We start from the raw sequence: 17,630 nt of genomic DNA on the forward strand, positions 1-17,630 counted from the left end.
TTCTTAGAGCTGTTGACTTTTGCGTTGAGTCCTGAATGCTGAGAAGGAGAAACTAGTGATATGATTTGGGGGAAGAGCATTCCATGCGGCAGGCCAGCAAATGCAAGGGCTTGGAGGCAGGAAAGACGTGGGTGTGAAAAAGCAATTGCAATCAGGCCCAGGGGATCCAGGAAACATTAGAGAAGGTCCCAGGCTAGATCAAGTAGTCCTGGAGACCAAGGCCAAGGAATTTGAATATAATTCTAAGTACATGAGGAGCCATTGAAGGTTTGAAGCAAGGGGAGTTGATAGGGTTTGAGCTACTCTTTTACAAGACTTCTCCATGAAGTCTTATTATCCCCACTTCATAGGTAAAGAAATTGAGGTTTAGGATGATTAAACAACTTGCTAAAGATCACCCAGCTAGGAAGGAATGACCTAATGTGACCAAGAGCCTCATTCACGTATGCACCAAGCATTGCTGGAAAGTCTACTATGAGGTCTGCACCAAGAGCTGTTGCACCAAGGGATGCTGTCCTTGCCTTTAGTTTTAAAAATCGAATTGAAGAATAAGGGAGATTCAGGAAGAGGGCCCCATTTGAATAAAAACTGTATATATCAGTGGATACAAATGACAAAGAAAGAACTGGATTAGAGCCAGGATAGAGCCATCAGTTAATCAGGTTTGGGCTCCGCCAAAGAAAACAAAGGCCCAGTCAGGATTTTAGAAATGTACTCTATCACACCCTAAGGTAATCCCCAGTGATAGAGCCTGGTGTGGTCCCCTCTCCCTGAGCAAGGCAGCACCAGTGGCTTTCTTCTAACCAATAGGATATGGTAAGGGTGATAAGACGTCACTTCCGTGATCACATTTCAGTGTATAAGAGTCTCTGGCCTTGAAGAAACGGCTGCCATGATTCCTACAGCTGCAAAGAAATGAATTCTGCTAACAATCTGAATCATCTTCAAAGTGAATTCTTCCTCACTTGAGCCTTAATGAGACCTCGGCCTCAGTCAAGCACTGAATTGCACTAAAGCAGAGAATCCAGTTAAGCCGTGCCCTGAGTTTTGACACACTGGAAAGGTTGAGATAAGAGGATATTGTTTAAGAAGTGCCTAGATGGCTCAATCAGTTAAGTGTCTGACTTTTGATTTTGGTTCAGGTCATGATATCAGTGTTGTGGGATTGAGCCCCATATCGGGATCGGTTTGAGATTCTCTTCTTCCTCTCTCTCTGCCCTTCCCCATGCTCTCTCTTTCTCGCAAATTAATAAGTAAGATCTAAAAAAAAAAAAAAAAAAAAAAAAAAAAGCATGTTGTTTTAATTCACTTAAATTGTGGTAATCTAGTACAGAGGATAGAAAACTAATACATGAACCAATGTTGAGGAAATGCCCTAGGATTCTTGCAGTTTCAACCCAGCTTTGTTTGCATTTCTTACTACTTGAATATGACCCCACAATCCTCAGGGAGAAAGGCCCAGGTGTCACCTAACAAAGAGAAAATTCACATGTATTCTAGGAAGGAGAGTGGCACCATTGGAAAAGATTTTCCAAAAACAAATATGGAAACAAATGAATCAAAAGCTTTTCTGCTTAAGCCTGAACTCATCAGGACTTCAAATAACATGAGCCCTCCTTTTTTTTTTTCAAGCATTATGCAATGGAAATTGTTCAAAGTATAGAATAACAAAGCATGCTGGGTAGAGCCCAAGTCTCCAAAGTCCCGAGTAAAGATTTCCAGTGCATATTAACATATTAAAAGCCTGCACAAAATATACCTCAATACATTTGTTTAATCAAGAATTTCAAACGTAAAACCTCCCCCACGTCCTCTTTACCATGGGTATGGCCTACTTGCTTACACATAGAAATGTTGGTAGCAAGAGCAAGGGAAGAGGGTTTCATAATATTTAGTTAGAAACAAACATCCCTATAAACTGAATGATATGTATAATATGAAATGTGCTGGAATTACTTTCCCCCCAAAATCATATAGTTGAGTAACGATCTATTTAGGATTATGAAAATAAGTTGATGTAAGGTATGTTCGGCTCCATAGAGAACTAATTTTTTATGTATCAGACACACAAAGCTTACTGTGTGTCCACTCCATTCAAAATACTTTATAAACATTAAAATAGTAGGTGGCTACTATTATTTTCTCCATCCTCTCTATCAAAGACCAGCAACAACACACTAACTCAGGTCCATATATAGCCAGAAAGGGGCAAAGCTGGGGTTGGAAGCTGTGTAGTGCAGCTTTATACCTATAAAATCTAGCCCTGAAACTCCTTTCTCAGGCTGCCTTTGCTGTGCTGTTGGCTCTTATGGAGCCATTAAGATGATGCTGTATCTGTAGAAAGGGCCAAGAACTGTGAAAGAATAAAGTGAAAAAAAAAATTAGGATGAAATTCTTTGTGATTTGGCTTTTATTTAAAAATAAAGATATATGTAATATATGTGTGTGTGTAAATACATATATATGTATATTTATCTCCGAGGCATTAACTCTTTTGCTGTCTTTTATGTACTTACGTTTTCTAAATTGTCTTCAATAACATACTGATTTTTGAAACATCCTAATTTTTGCTTTAGAGAAAAAATTTAAAATGGTGCATATACAGCGAACACTGCACCAAACACCTAGTCTGGTCATCATTCAGAACTAACTAACCATCTCTTTGTCATAGTTGCTTCAGATTCTTTGATGAGTAATATAACCATGACATTTCCATTATACAAATATTGCATGTTCATTATAGACAAAAAAAAAAAGAAATCAGGAAGAAAAATTAAAACAAAAAATCTACTTTTAATCATCCTTCTCATGAGTAACCTGTGTGTTTATCTGGGCATGTACCTTTCCCAACTTCTCTATGTGTATATTCACACATTTAAAAGAAAAGCGAAAAATGCAGTACTGCTTTGTAACCTGTATTTTTTAAAGATTCTATTTTTTCATTTTGAGAGAGAGACAGAGACAGCACAAGCAGGGGGAAGGGGCAGAGAGAGGGAGAGAGAGAGGCACAAGCAGATTCTCTGGGAGGGGCAGGGAGCTCCATGCAAGGTTCGATGCCAGGACCCTGGAATCATGACCTGAGCTGAAGTCAGACATTCAACCAACTGAACCACCCAGGCACCCCTGTAACCAATTTTTCAAAACTTAATATATTTTGAATGTCTTTCTTCCTTGATACTAAGGAAAAATGAATTTTTTTGAAACAAAAGATAAGATGCTTTGAACTCCTAGACTTGCAATTGTCCAGATTGAGAGCCACTAACCTCGCGTGACTAAGGAGTGCTTGACAGGTGGCTAGTCTGAACTGAAATATATTACTGTGTCACATACACTCTGGATTTTAAAAACTTGCTACAAAAAAGAATGTAAAATAGCTCTTGAATATTTTTATGTGAATTACATAAATGATAATAGCTTTGATAAATTGGGTCAAATACCACTAAAATGAGTCTCACTCTTTTTCTGGGTTAAATAACATATAATCATATATTATTCACACATTGCTAATATTACTTTTACCATGTTTCCCTTTACTTTGCTTAGCACGGCTACTAGAACATTCGCAATGACATATACAGTTCACATTCTATTTCTGTTGGACAGCCAGCTCATTGCTTTGTGCCCTGATGTACTCTCTCATGACCATTCATGGCACATTCAGTTCTGGGTCTTCCCATCGGTTCTTGCTCAGCAGTCAAAAATAATGTGGAAAGAATCATCCCATTTCCCGATCTGAAATCTGCTTGTGTTGTCTTGGCAAATCTTGACCTTGAGTGCAGTATGTAGCATATGTGTGAGAACACTCTGGATCTGGAATCATCCAAAAGGTCTATCAAACTGATTGAAAGCTTTGTGGTATCCTGGGTTCCAAACATAGGCCCTATCACACCAGAATCAATCCTTCCAGCTCAGTATCTCTGCCAGACTGGGCAACACTTGAGTGAGATGCGGAATGTTAGCTTATAATTGGGTAGCATCTGGGGCCTTCCTGCGTCTTTCTGGCTGATGCCCCCGCCCAGTAGTACAAGTGAAGGAAGGCTGTGTCACAGTGTGGGGAAGTCCAGAGCTTGTTACCCTGCCCTAGGGCATTATCACGATTTATATTTTCCTGCAATTCACACCGTTTCCTCTCCACACCCAACAAACTTCCTACAGTGCCAACGGGCGGGTAACAGCCAACCTCATCTCTTTCCTGCAATGTGTCCTCGCTTCCCAGGAGCGAGGCAAATAGCCCTGATGTTTGCTGTGAAACCAGCTCTGGGGAGCAGACACAAAGCTCCCGGGAGCGCTACATCTTGATTAGCATCCCATACAGCTGCCAAGTCAGTCACTGTCTCCCTCAGAACACAAATAAGCACTTCGCGCCCCGAGAGCCCTCACAAAGGCGCACCAGTGGTTTCCAGGCAGGGACTGGCAGCAGAATTTCTCCCACTTCCCAGAGAATTGGGAAAGAACCCCACCCCCCCCCGCCACACACACACGATGAGTTTTCCATAAATCAAAATGCAATCCATTGAAAGCGTAGTGCTTTATCCCTTTATTTTAAATACTAAGATGTCCAATTAAATAAATAATTAAATACTAAGATGTCCTTACTTTTATGAAATGATGGTCATGATAAATAGCATGGACATGTGTTTAATATGTTCACTTGACAGCCTTGCATCAGCCCTCAAACATGGAAAGTGGCATAATTGGTCCAAGCAAACCAACATCTGGGAATCACGGATCCAGGCTGATGCTGATGGGCAGAAAGGCTCTATGGGTTTTCTATAATAAGAACAAGCCCTTGTTTGTTTAAGATTTCCTTAACAATATTATCAAATCTTTGCAAATAGAAATTGCTCTTCTCTTCTTCCAGTCTTTCCCACAGGATGTCTAAAGGCATGCCAGATACACAAAGGTTCTCAGTAAATACATATGGGTTAGCTGTAATGGAGAAGAATAATTGGTAATGCTTTACAATTCTACTTCATGTGTTGACTTTCCTCCAATTTCCTTTAAAATTTTAACACCCATCCCAGAAAAGGGAGCTTTAGCGCATAGAAGTACAACAATGCCTTTCACATGTAACTTGACTATCAGTCAGATATCAGTTTTATATGTAACTTTTGAATTCTCATACTAAAACTTGTGTGAGAGTAGTAACCAAATATAGATATAAAATAGAGATGTAATGACTCCTTGAGGAATTTTCAGTCTGTGTTTTTAACTCCTTACTGACTCTGATGAGAAACTGATCAAATATTGATTGAGTGCCTAAAAAGAAAACATATTTATTTGGGCTCTGGGATGGAGCTAGATGAGAGGTCATCCTCATGAAGCTTTTTGCCTCTACAGAGAGGGTGAACATTAACCAGGTGAAATATAAGTTTTAAAGTGGAAGGATAGAGCAAATTTGAATTTTAAAAACCTCTACATAAAGTTATCTATTTAAAAAAAAGAAAAGAGGATGGGTGTTCAAGTGAGTATCTAATTAGTTCCCAGGAGAGAACATTCAGAGGGAAAAAAAAAAGATATTTTGAGAGAAAAGTGAGGTCTGTAAAAAGAAAGAGGCAGTAAAGATTAGCCAAGGTCTCTATTCACATCTTGTCGCTCTCTGGATAAAATTCGCTGGATGGACATGGAGCTATTTTGAGATTTCAGCTTCGAAATCCTGAGTGAATGAAAAAGTCTGCCAAGATGTGAGTGGATACATCTGTACAAACATTAGGGAGAAGAGACTGGGGCAAACCAGTTGCTGATGACTGACCCTTGCAGTAAGCAGCAATGGTGGTCATTTCTTTGCATCCCAGGAAAAAAGACAAATGACCTGAAGTCAGCTTGAGCCACCAGCTTATTCCCAAGAAAGGGTCATTGAGAAGACTTTCATTTGGCAAGATGGGTTTCAAAAAATTGTCAGTATATGTAATATGTAGAATGTTTTGTTTTGTTTTTGAGTTAATTCAATATTCCTGCATCCACACTCTATAACAATGACATCTGGGAAATAATGGAATGACATTGGCATAAGGTGACGTCTTGGACCTACTTAGCAACATTCATAAGAGGCTTTGATGTTTCCTGGTTTCTGTCAGACAGCTGCCAGAGCTTATTTAATTAATTTGCTTCATCTCATCAGAGTGATAGTCTAATGAAAAGAGGAGGAAGAAATACTGGATTCTGTTGTCTCGATCAGTTGGATCCTCTGCAAGGAGGAATCTGAACTTGGGCGGGGGAAGGGGGCTTGGTTTAATCTATTTTTTAATTGGGGATAGAGTTGATACCATATTCCCAACATCCTGTTATTTTTTGTTTTCCTGAAATAAACCACCTAGTAAATAAACCAGAAGAAGTGAGTATGCAAATGCTGAAGGCTGGGTGGGGCACAGTGGGAGGGGTTGGCAAGAAGAACCTCTGAGTCCAGGTGGTAGGTGAGCTGCATTTAACTCCATGGCTCTGCTGCACACAGGCTGTGTGGTACTGGACACAGAATCTTTCTGGGGTTCAGTTTGATTATTTAAAAATTTTTTTTAAAAAATATTTTATTATTTATTCACAACAGATTTATTTAGAGACACACAGAAAGAGAGGCAGAGACATAGACAGAGGGAGAAGCAGGCTCCCTACAAGGAGCCTGATTGGGACTTGATACTGGACCATGGGATCATGGCCTGAGCTCAACTGCTGAGCCATCCAGGTGTCCCAGTTTGCTCATTTATAACATGGATGTAAAAATTACATTTCCTTCCTAGGGTTATTATGAGGTGTAAGTAATATATATACATATATATATATAGTGGGAAGGTGAGGCAGAGGGAGAGAGAGAGAGAGAGACAGAGAGAGAGAGACAGAGAGACACAGAGAGAGAATCTTAAGTAGGCTCTTCACACCCAGGGGCTTAATCTCACAACCCTGAGATCATGGCTTGAGTTGAAATCAGAAGTCAGAAGCTCAGCCCACTGAGCCACCCAGGTGCCCCATGAAGAGCAAATAATATTAAGATGTGTATGATGTGCCTAAGAGTGCCTACTAATGTTAAGCATTCCATAAATCATTTTTTTAATTTATTTTTTATTGGTGTTCAATTTACTAACATACAGAGTTATGTTAGTGACTCTTATGTTAGTTACCAGTGCCCATCACCCATTCACTCCCACTCCCCGCCCTCCTCCCCTTCTACCACCCCTAGTTCGTTTCCCAGAGTTAGCAGTCTTTACATTCCATAAATCATTTTTTATATTTTTAAAAGATTTTATTCATTCATGAGAGACACACAGAAAGAGGCAGAGACATGGGCAGAGGGAGAAGCAGGCTCCCTTTTGGGAACCTGATGTGGGACTCAAGCCCAGGACCCTGGGATCACGACCTGAGCCAAAGACAGACACTCAACCACTAAGACTCCCAGGTGCCCCTCTAAATTATTTTTAATACCATCATCATCATCATCATCATCATCATGCAGTTCAGTGGCTTTTATCCTGGGTTACTAGGGACTCTAGTGATCATGAGAAAACATCTCGTAGACAATAGAGTGCATGATTACCCTCCCATCCTGCACACCTCTCTAGTGGGGACAGGTCACTGCTTTCTTTCAATCTTCCGTTTCAAACCACACAGCTCTGTTTACATCTGTTCCAGATATCAGACATCTGGGGAACAGTTTATTCAAAAACAAATATTTTCTATTACATTTCATAAAGTTTGGGAAATGGATCCACCATTACACCTTCATTTTAAAAGTGAAGACACTGAGTGCATGTTTGAGAGTCTTGGGTCTCTTGGAAAAAACTGGAATTCCCCACAAACCAGTGTCTTATTCCCAAAAATTCTTTTTTTTTTTTCCCAAAAATTCTTCACTCCCTGACTGGCCTCTTGTACTGGTCACATTATGCAGAGAGTAAGGTGCTGAAGATTAATATTAAGGTGACTAGAGACAGATTAAGGTCTAGAGAAGTTGGGTCTATTATAAGTTTAAAGCAAATCCCACATACCATATCACATTACCCCATAAATAGTGCAATATATATATTTAAATAATAAGAATTTTAAAAGTTTATACCTGAATTTTTATTTTCAAATTTTTATTTAAATTGTCATTAGTTAACATACAGTGCAATATTGGTTTCAGGAGAATTCAGTGGTTCATCACTTACATACAACACCCAGGGCTCATCAAAACAAATGCTCTCCTTAATACTCATCACTCGTCTAGCCCATCTCCCATCCACCTCCCTCCATCAACCCTCAGTTTGTTCTCTATTCTTAACAGTCTCTTATGGTTTGTTTCCCTCTTTCCTTTTCTCCCCTCTCTCATGTGTTTGTTCATCTGTTTTGTTTCTTAAATTCCATATATGAGTGAAATTATATGGTATTTGTCTTTCTTTGACCTTTTTCGCTTAGCATAATATACTCTAGCTCCATCCACATCATTGCAAGTGGCAATATTTCATTCTTTTTGATGGCTGAGTAATATTCCATTATATATATATGTATATATATATACCACATCTTCATCATAAGTCAATGGACATTTGGGTTCTCTCTACAGTTGGACAATTTTTGATAATGCTGCTATAAATATCAGGGTGCACGTACTCTTTTGAATCTGTATTTTTATATCCTTTGGATAAATACCTAGTAGTGCACTGCTAGATCATAGTAAGTTCCATTTATAACTTTTTGAGGAACCTCCATATAGTTTTCCAGAGTGACTGCACTTTGTATTTCCACTAACAGTGCAAGAGGGTTCTCCTTCCTCCTTCCTCCACAGCCTCGCCAAGACTTGTTTCCTATGTTGTTAATTTTAGCCATTCTGACAGGTGTGAGGTGGTACCTCATCATGGTTTTGATTTGTATTTCCCTGATGATGAGTGATATTGAGCATCTTTTCATGTGTCTGTTAGCCACCTGGATGTCTTCTTTGGAAAAGTGTTTATTCGTGTCTTCTGACCATTTCTTAACTGGATTATTTGTTTTTTAGGGTGTAAGAATTTCTAAATACACAATGTCAACCTCATTATCTCCAAAACAAAATTAATAATAATTCCTTAATATCACAATATCTAGCCAGTGTTGCACTTTCCAATGGTCTTATAACAGTAATTAAAAAAAAATTCGAATCAGGATCCAAATGCAACCTATCTGTTAAGATTGATTAATATATTTAAGTTGTAAAATATTAATATTAGCATGTCTAAGTTTTAAAACTTAACATCTTTTTCCCCCTCACAATTTGTTTACTAAAGAATTACTTCTCTTTTGACTTTGAGGGTAGTGAAAATAATTTTTAATTTTTTTATGATTAGAGAACATTTTCACATATTTTAATAATTATTGTGGCAGCTTGCAAATTCCCTGCTGTGCTTCAGGCTTAAAAATAGCAGCAATCCAATTCACTTTTTATTGAATGTTGATTATGTATCAGGTACTTATCTGGACTCACATAAAGCAGTGTGAGATAAAAGCTGTTATCACTCTCATTTCACAGATGAGCAAACTAAGCAGTAGAATGGTGACATCACTTGGACTACAGGTGACGGAGTTACCTGGACACGCTGACTTTAGGGCTTGGGTCCCTAACATAAGCCAGACCACCTTTTATATATGACCTGCAATAATATCACTAGAGGCTGAAGTCAAAGCTCTGGGGACATTTACAGACTTTTGGTTTTCTGTTTTGTTCCTTAGTTGTTGTTGTTGTTGATAAATTTTACTTACCCCTCACTGAGGGATCCAGTTCTCCCTCAATCTCCTGTGGGCAGAATTTATAATCCAGGCCTCAGCTAAGGATCACCAAACACAGTGATTGAGGATAGGCATGGCCCCCAACATGTTCCTGACAATGAATCCTTAGAGTTTTTAGGAATATTGGAAAAATCTTTCTTTTCCCTGCATTTGGAGTTGTTGTTGTCATCTTGCCCATCTCATGCAGCCTGAGGAAAAAAGTCACACCAGGACAGTGAAGCCAACCTGAGAAATGAAGAGGAATTAGATCCTTTGTTTAAGCCCTGAACAAGCCATGCCTGCAGACATACTAGCCTTTGTCTTTTGAAATATAGGATTCAATAACTTCCCTTTTGGCTTAAAACAGTTTCGTTGATTTTTGTTGTTGTTCACTAAAAAATAAAATATACTCTAATTGACAGAGAAAACTGCACAATTAAAAAAAAATCCTCATTCACTCCTTTCATGTGGCAAACAGTCTTTGGATTACTGGCTGATAGAATCATAAGTAAAATTTTAACATTGACATGATATTGTTGCACAGAAAGACTGAAAGATCTGTAGAATAGCTCCTGACACCAAAAACACAATCAAAGGACATCTGCCAAAGCGCAAGTCCATTATTGTCTTTATCTTGTTGCTGCACTGAAATATGACTTTAATATCTTCTCCCCATGGACTGGATTTTTTTTCACTATGTGGCTAATCACTTCCAACTTCATGAAGTCAATACAATACAATTTGCCCTTTGCTGTAAATCTTAATGCAATCTGCCCTGAATGAACCCATTTGTAATTCAGAGTTGTTCGTTTGCTAACTGTGGCTTGTATGCATCCTGACCAAAGCACATTTTTATTTTCAATTGCTTTTCAAAAATTCACTGGGTGGGGGATCCCTGGGTGGCTCAGCGGTTTAGCGCCTGCCTTTGGCCGGGGGCGCAATCCTGGAGACCCGGGATCGAATCCCACGTCGGGCTCCCAGTGCTTGGAGCCTGCTTCTCCCTCTGCCTGTGTCTCTGCCTCTCTCTCTCTCTCTCTGTGTGACTATCATAAATAAATTAAAAAAATTAAAAATATTAAAAAAATTCACTTGATGGGCCACGATGTGATTTTCATGGACCCTAGACACTTTTTCCTTCATGAGCCACTTCTTGAATAAAAAATATTTAAAAATCTATGTTATCACTCTAATGGTATTAAGAAAAATATAATCCAAGCTGGATTAGATTCATTTTTTAATCTAATATTAAAATAGACAACATTTTGGGACGCCTGGGTGGCTCAGTGGTTGAGTGTTTGCCTTCGGCTCAGGTGGTGATCCCAGGGTCCTGGGATTGAGTCCTGCATTGGGCTCCCTGCAGGAACCCTGTTTTTCCCTCTGCCTATGTCTCTGCCTCTTTTTGTGTCTCTCATGAATAAATAAATAAAATCTTTAAAAAAATTAAAATAAAATAGACCACGTTTTTGTGGGCCCTGAAATGTATCATAGGCTGTTGATACTACACTCACTGTGCCTAATCAATAAGTCTGCTCTGTATACTGATTAAATACTAATAAAGGCATTTTAGAATCAGCACAGGTGTAAAGCCTGGGACATAAACCCTGAAGCCAATCCCCCTCTAAGCCTTTCCCACTATCACCATTCAGCAAGAAGCTTCTCTTTTCTTTATGTAATGAGCAGGAGCTTTGAAACCAGATAGGACTGGGTTCCAGACACCAGCTCACATCTTTCCAGATGTATGAAACAACTTGTCCTCACCGAGTCAAATATAAAACCGATCGAAAGTTGAGAGCTTCGATGTCAGGATGCATGTAAGAGCTCTGAGCACAGCGTCTAGCCCTTAAGAAGTGCTGAGTAATCATGCCAGCAATGGTAGTGAATATTCCACAGAGAGGCGGCAGGGCATGGGGGCTTAGGAATCAGGCTGCCTGGGTTTGGATCTGGTCTTCAACTAGTAGTGTGACCAGCCTTAGGCAAGTAACTTGATCTCTCTCTGCCTCTGTTATCTCCTGTATAAAGAGAAGACAATAATATATCCCTAGATGTAATTCTTCTAGGATAACAGATAAGGTACATATAGTACTTGATACTTAGTAAGCGAAAGATATTATTATTATTTAGTTTGTTATTTTTCATAATATGTAAAATATGTTCCCCTCATTTATTTATTTGCTTAAATGTTTAGAAAGTAACTCTAAAAAGATGATTTAGGGATGCCTGGGTGGCTCAGTGGTTGAACGTCTGCCTTTGACTCAGCTTACGATCTTGGAGTTCTGGGATCGAGTCCCACATCGGGCTCCCTGCAGGGAGCCTGCTTCCCCTTCTGCCTATGTCTCTGCCTCTCTCTATGTGTCTCTCATGAATAAATAAATAAAATCTTTAAAAAATAAAATAAAGTAAATAAAAAGATGATTGTAACCTTAAGTAAAAGTTGCTTGATTAGTACAAAAATGTCCTGAATTTCCTTTTCTTGGATTCTCTAATTGTTAATGTTTTAGATTTACTCCACCGCCCAGGCTGTCTATACACATTCCTATTATCATTAGTCAGGCAAATGATAGACATGATATTCCATCATCCCTAAAAACTCCAGTGTGTTTCCAAAAACGAGGACATTCTCTGCAAAATCAGCATCTAAACCTCCCAGTCAGCACAAGCAGATCTGATGCACAGATCCCTTTCAAATTTCCCAGCTTCACCCTGATGTCTCCTGTTTCTTTCTGGCTAAGAGATCTATTTTGCATTTAGTTATCTTTTAGATGTCACTTCACACTCCTCAAGTTTGGAACAGTCCTTCAGGCTTTCCTTGTAGTTTATGTCCTTTATACTTTTAAGGGTTGGAGGCTTTGCATTCTGTAGAATGAGCTTCAATCTGTGTCCACTCAGTATTTCCTCATGATCACACTCTTGCCATACGTTGTTGGCAAGAATACTCCAGGAATGATGTTGTGCTTTATTGAGGGCAACACAAAAGGAAGTGCATGATGTTGATTTGTCCCCTCACTGATGATGTTTACCTTGATCACCTGGTCAAGGTGGTGTCTATGGTTTTTACACCTTAAATTCACTAAATTTTCTTTGTAATTAATTATTATTTTGGTGGGGAGCAGGGTGTGAATAGTACACCCAGATCTTATTTCTTATCAAATCTTTATTCACTGTTATTATCCACATATGACTCCCACCTGAATCTATCTTTATTTATTTATTTATTTATTTATTTATTTATGTCAGCATTAAGTCATGGATTCCCATTTTAGTCAATGGATTATAATCTGTCACCAACCTTCAGCTGGTTCTTACACCCTTTAACCCATTAGTTGTTGAACATTTCCTTATCTTCTAGCACAATAAGACTTTACAGGTTCATATTAAACTTTCCTTGTCCCCAAATCCTGGAATCAGCCATTTCTCCAAGAAGCCCTGGCTCATTTTAGAAAGGATGGTATTTAGAAACAAATATTTGAATGTCCATTGTGCTCACTGCTACTGGAGTGTCATTGTTTCTTGGCTGTCAATAGAACTAGAAAAAATACATATATTATATATGTATATACACATATTACATTTATGAATATTTGTGTCCTTCTGTGTATATACATGTTACAAAACCATGCAGTATTATGGCCATCTTAAATTCTAATTCCACACCACTGCATTCTTTCTAGCCTTCTCTTCTGGTTTGGAGGTGAGATTTTTGGTTCCCATTACCCCAAATACTCTTATTTACTTATTTGCTCAGCCTCCATGCTAAACTTTAGATGGAGAGGGAAGACAAAGGAAAGACAAAAAAGAGGACAAGGAAAGGAAAATAGGAAGAGAAGAAATGCCCCCTTTTTACTTAAAAATAAATATTGAGCTCTGTCTTCTTAAATTCAAACTTAACAAGTCCTAAAGTTCTGCATGAAACTTGAAGGTAATTCTATCATATCCAATTTAGAATTGTGCCTTGAAAATTTCGAAGTGAGAGAGGCACTCTTCACAAACACAAATAATTATCTTAAGCAATGAAGCAAAGGAAAAAATTGACTCATGTCAGCCAGTGTGGGAAAGACATTTTCATCAGTGTATGTATAATCAGTTTCATATTTCCCAGGAAATACTTTGAGAAAATCTGATTAATTTCAACAGAAATAAACCTGATATGCCCAAGAATACACTAAGGATTCATTGAATTTTTTTTTAATAAAGAGAGATTCTTTTATTTGACAGAGGAGCATGAATATCTTGAATTGTCTTTTTAAATATTCTCTTATACATGTTCACTGCAGGTATTATCAAAATTTATTGCAATATTAGCATAGCAATGCTAGTAAATCACTAAGAAACACATTTGTCCTGAAATGATGATCTCGAGGCCACTCTCTCCATGAAGTGTTCCTGATCCCCGACCCTAATTGAACCAATGTCCCTCATGTACAGTTGTACAGATTGGGCCCTGTCCATCTTCAGGAAGCATTATTTATATAAACTCTTATGAGCCTCCAATGTAAAGGGTTGCCCCAAACCCCAACAGATATGCAGAATACAACCTGCACAGATGTACACAGTGGCCTTGACATTGATCATTATCCTTTCCTTTCAATGCCTTTGATGCTTGCTTAGTGTGTATTGCCTGTTAGTGTGTGTCCATATGTATGTGCGTGTGCTCTTTTCATCTTGCTTCTTCATGAACCCTTCCTAGACCACCTGACTCTAGGTAATAATCTGTTCCCATACTTCACGTACTACAGCACCACTGCCCAAGCAGGTATAAATTATCTTATATTTGTGTTTAACTTTAATCCTACTTTAATCTCAGCTCAGTCCAAGTCTGTGATTCGGGTGTGTTGGGTCAAACTTTGGAGATTTTGTAGAATAGGCCTACCAGAAACTTATTTATATGAATGACTGAGAAATCTCAACTTGCCCCATGTGGAGAGGGAACAAGTAACATGGTTTTTATTTTATTTTTATTTTTATTTTATTTTATTTTATTTATTTTATTTTATTTTTAAAGATTTATTTTTTCATGACACAGAGAAAGAGACAGAGATATAGGTAGAGGGAGAAGCAGGCTCCCTGCAGAGAGCCCGATGTGGGACTCAATCCCAGGACCCTAGGATCATGATCTGAGCCACAGGCAGATGCTCAACCACTGAGCCACCCAGGTGCCCCAGTAACATGGTTTTTAAAAGTAAGTTTGAGTCTTGACTTGAAATTAACTATCTGTAGCCTTAAGTGAGTCACTTTTCCTTTCTATGAAATGAAGAATTTGAATCTGATAATTTGGATGGATTTTCTAGCTCTAACATTCATTAAAAATAGGTTCTATAGTATAAAAATAATGTATATTATTTAAAAATTCAGAAAGCATAGACAAGCTTAACAAATATATATTCAAGTAAGCCTTGAGAGAGTCACTGTTAACATTTTGGCATAGAGCTATCTGGACTATTCTATTAATTCTATTCTAAATGTGTATACCCATATTTTGGGTATTGGGGCATAAGTAATCACAAATGGAACCATATGATGTTTCACATTACTTTCATATATGCATATATATATACATACATATAAAATTACATTGATTATATGTTTATATACATATTATATGTATAAATTATGTATGTATGTGTATATAAGTTACACAAATCTATATAGTTTTAGGTCTTTGGCATCTTTTAAAAGTTAATACATCTTGGATATCTTACATAACAATAGTATATATTGTACATAGCTTACTTTTCATCTGAAATATTTCATGTTTATAATTCCATATAAACATATATATTTCCACAGAATAACTTCAAATTGACTTGTATGTCATTGCATACAATGGACCTTAATTTCTTCAGCAATCCCAATCAATGGATGTTAAAAATTTCAGTGTTATAATTACCAGTGAGATGGAGGTTGTTACGTATAACATATCACTGTTTATGTCTAATAATTTTGTTTGACATATATTATGATAATAATATATACAGTAATGTTTATCTCATTGTTCTTTGTAACTAAAAAATTTTAGCAACTTATACCATTAGATAGTATATAAATATAATATACGTTAATTAATTCTGCTCTTATATTTTCTTTTGTATTAGGTCCCAGAAGTAGGATTGCTGAACCAACAGCTCTACCATTCTATTTTTTTCTCGTGGACTTTCAATAAGTATTTTCTGAGGATGACAGGCCTTCACAATAACAAGCTTTCCAAAGAGCAGTACTATTCACATTGTGAACCTGACCTGTGCTTTATTAACTAAGGAAACAGTGTGAAAAAAAAAAAAAAAAGGAAACCATTTTGGTGAAAACAGAAGAGTTGTCTAATCTCATGTGTATAAAATTCTTAGAAGATAAATTTCTAAAGGAAATAAAAAGAGCAAAGGAAAATAAAAAATAAAAATAATGAGTAATTTTATTAAATCCATACATTTTAAAGAATTAATTCCCTTCTGTGTGGCTTATCTTTATATATATTTAGTAATACCAAGATTCTTAAACTTGCTCTTAGAGCAAGTTTATGCTCTAAGAGTATATCCTATTAGAATGTAAAAGTCCAAATAAATCGACTGTAAAAAGACATTTATATTACAAACAAAAATTTGAAGAAAAGCAACTGACTGAAAATTAGATGATATTAAGAAATCATTATGATTTTAGGTGTGAATAATGACATTGTGGTTATGTGAGATAAAAAAGAGAGAATGATATGACATCTGAAATTTATTTTAAAATAATCCAGCAGAGTGGTAGGGAGATTTGGGGGTAAAGAATAAACACTAAAGTCAAAGGATTGTATGTTTTCAATTGTTGAACTGGGTAATGGGACATAGGCATTCATTATACTACTCTATCTAACATTTCATATTTTTGAAGTTTTCTATAATAAAAATTTAAGGAAAGAATGTCAACTCCACAGAGGCTGGGATCCCACTTGTCTTGTTCGCTCCCATGCCAAACACAAAGAATAAATGTTGATAATTAGAATATAAGTACTAGGAATAGGTTACTCTGTTTCACATTATGTTTTTATCTTAGTCACTTGGTTTACAAAAATTTTAGGTATTCAAGCTTGGCAATTACAGCAGATAGTGAGATTCCCACCGGTGAGAGTATTTAAATAGAGAAGGCTTTCAGTGGGGTGTTATTATATGGGAATCATGGGTAAAGTTTGATTGGCTGGAAGTTAAGTTCTCTGCCAATTTCAGACGTCTATTTGACTTAATGTTGTGCTTTCCCACCCAGATTTATATTTATACTTAGCATTTTTATAGAGCTGAATGGAAAAAAATCCAATTTCTTTTTCAAGTTGGAAATTACCTTCCTTTTGCATTGGATTTCTTCTTGAAGTTTCATGTCTGTCTGGTCTTTGAATGCAAGCTCCAGAGACTCAACATGTTACTCCAAATAGTTGGGTCTAAATGGACATAAAAATAAGTATCAAAGGAGGTAGGAATTCCAAAGGTGGGAGATCTCCTAGGCCTCACAGAACACTAGCTTAGGATTTACAGAAGTGAGTTGTACCATCAGCAAAGAAAACTCATGGATACTTTGCTCTTGGGGAGCTCTCTTCTATTTCCACCACTCTACTAACTCCTATCTTTGCTTCTCCCAGAACTTCAGATTTTTTAGGGCCTTTCTCTGGATATCTTTGCAGCTTCTGCTCCTAAAATTTGCTATCAACTGTCCCTGAATCTTAGTACTTGAACTCTGAGGGTGGGGGTGGGGTGGAAAGAGAGAGACGTGGAACTTATGAGTAACCATCCTGCCTGTCTGAAGGTAACTTACAACGCTTACCTCACAGGCTACTAGCCAGTCTATGGGTTGGCTCTTCTTAGGGTGTACTGCCCATCTCCAGTCTATCATTGAGATTATCTGGTCATGATTTGATTTTGAACTTATGTGTAAAGAATACCTTAGGGGAAGGATGCTCTAGA

The 17,630-nt window shown here is 37.5% G+C and overlaps 1 long non-coding RNA gene across 1 annotated transcript in view; it reads left to right on the forward strand.

Moving 5' to 3' along the window:
• LOC125753142 (uncharacterized) overlaps positions 1-16,172 on the forward strand; it is a 31,167-nt gene extending 14,995 nt beyond the window's left edge. Inside the window, exons 2-3 of the long non-coding RNA XR_007404251.1 lie at positions 14,726-14,881; positions 15,795-16,172. This is a non-coding gene — a long non-coding RNA (uncharacterized LOC125753142). The remainder of the gene's footprint in view (positions 1-14,725; positions 14,882-15,794) is intronic.
• Positions 16,173-17,630: the final 1,458 nt, after the last annotated feature.

This window comes from Canis lupus, chromosome 20, assembly GCF_003254725.2.
Source record: "Canis lupus dingo isolate Sandy chromosome 20, ASM325472v2, whole genome shotgun sequence".
In the NCBI taxonomy this organism is placed as follows: domain Eukaryota; kingdom Metazoa; phylum Chordata; class Mammalia; order Carnivora; family Canidae; genus Canis; species Canis lupus.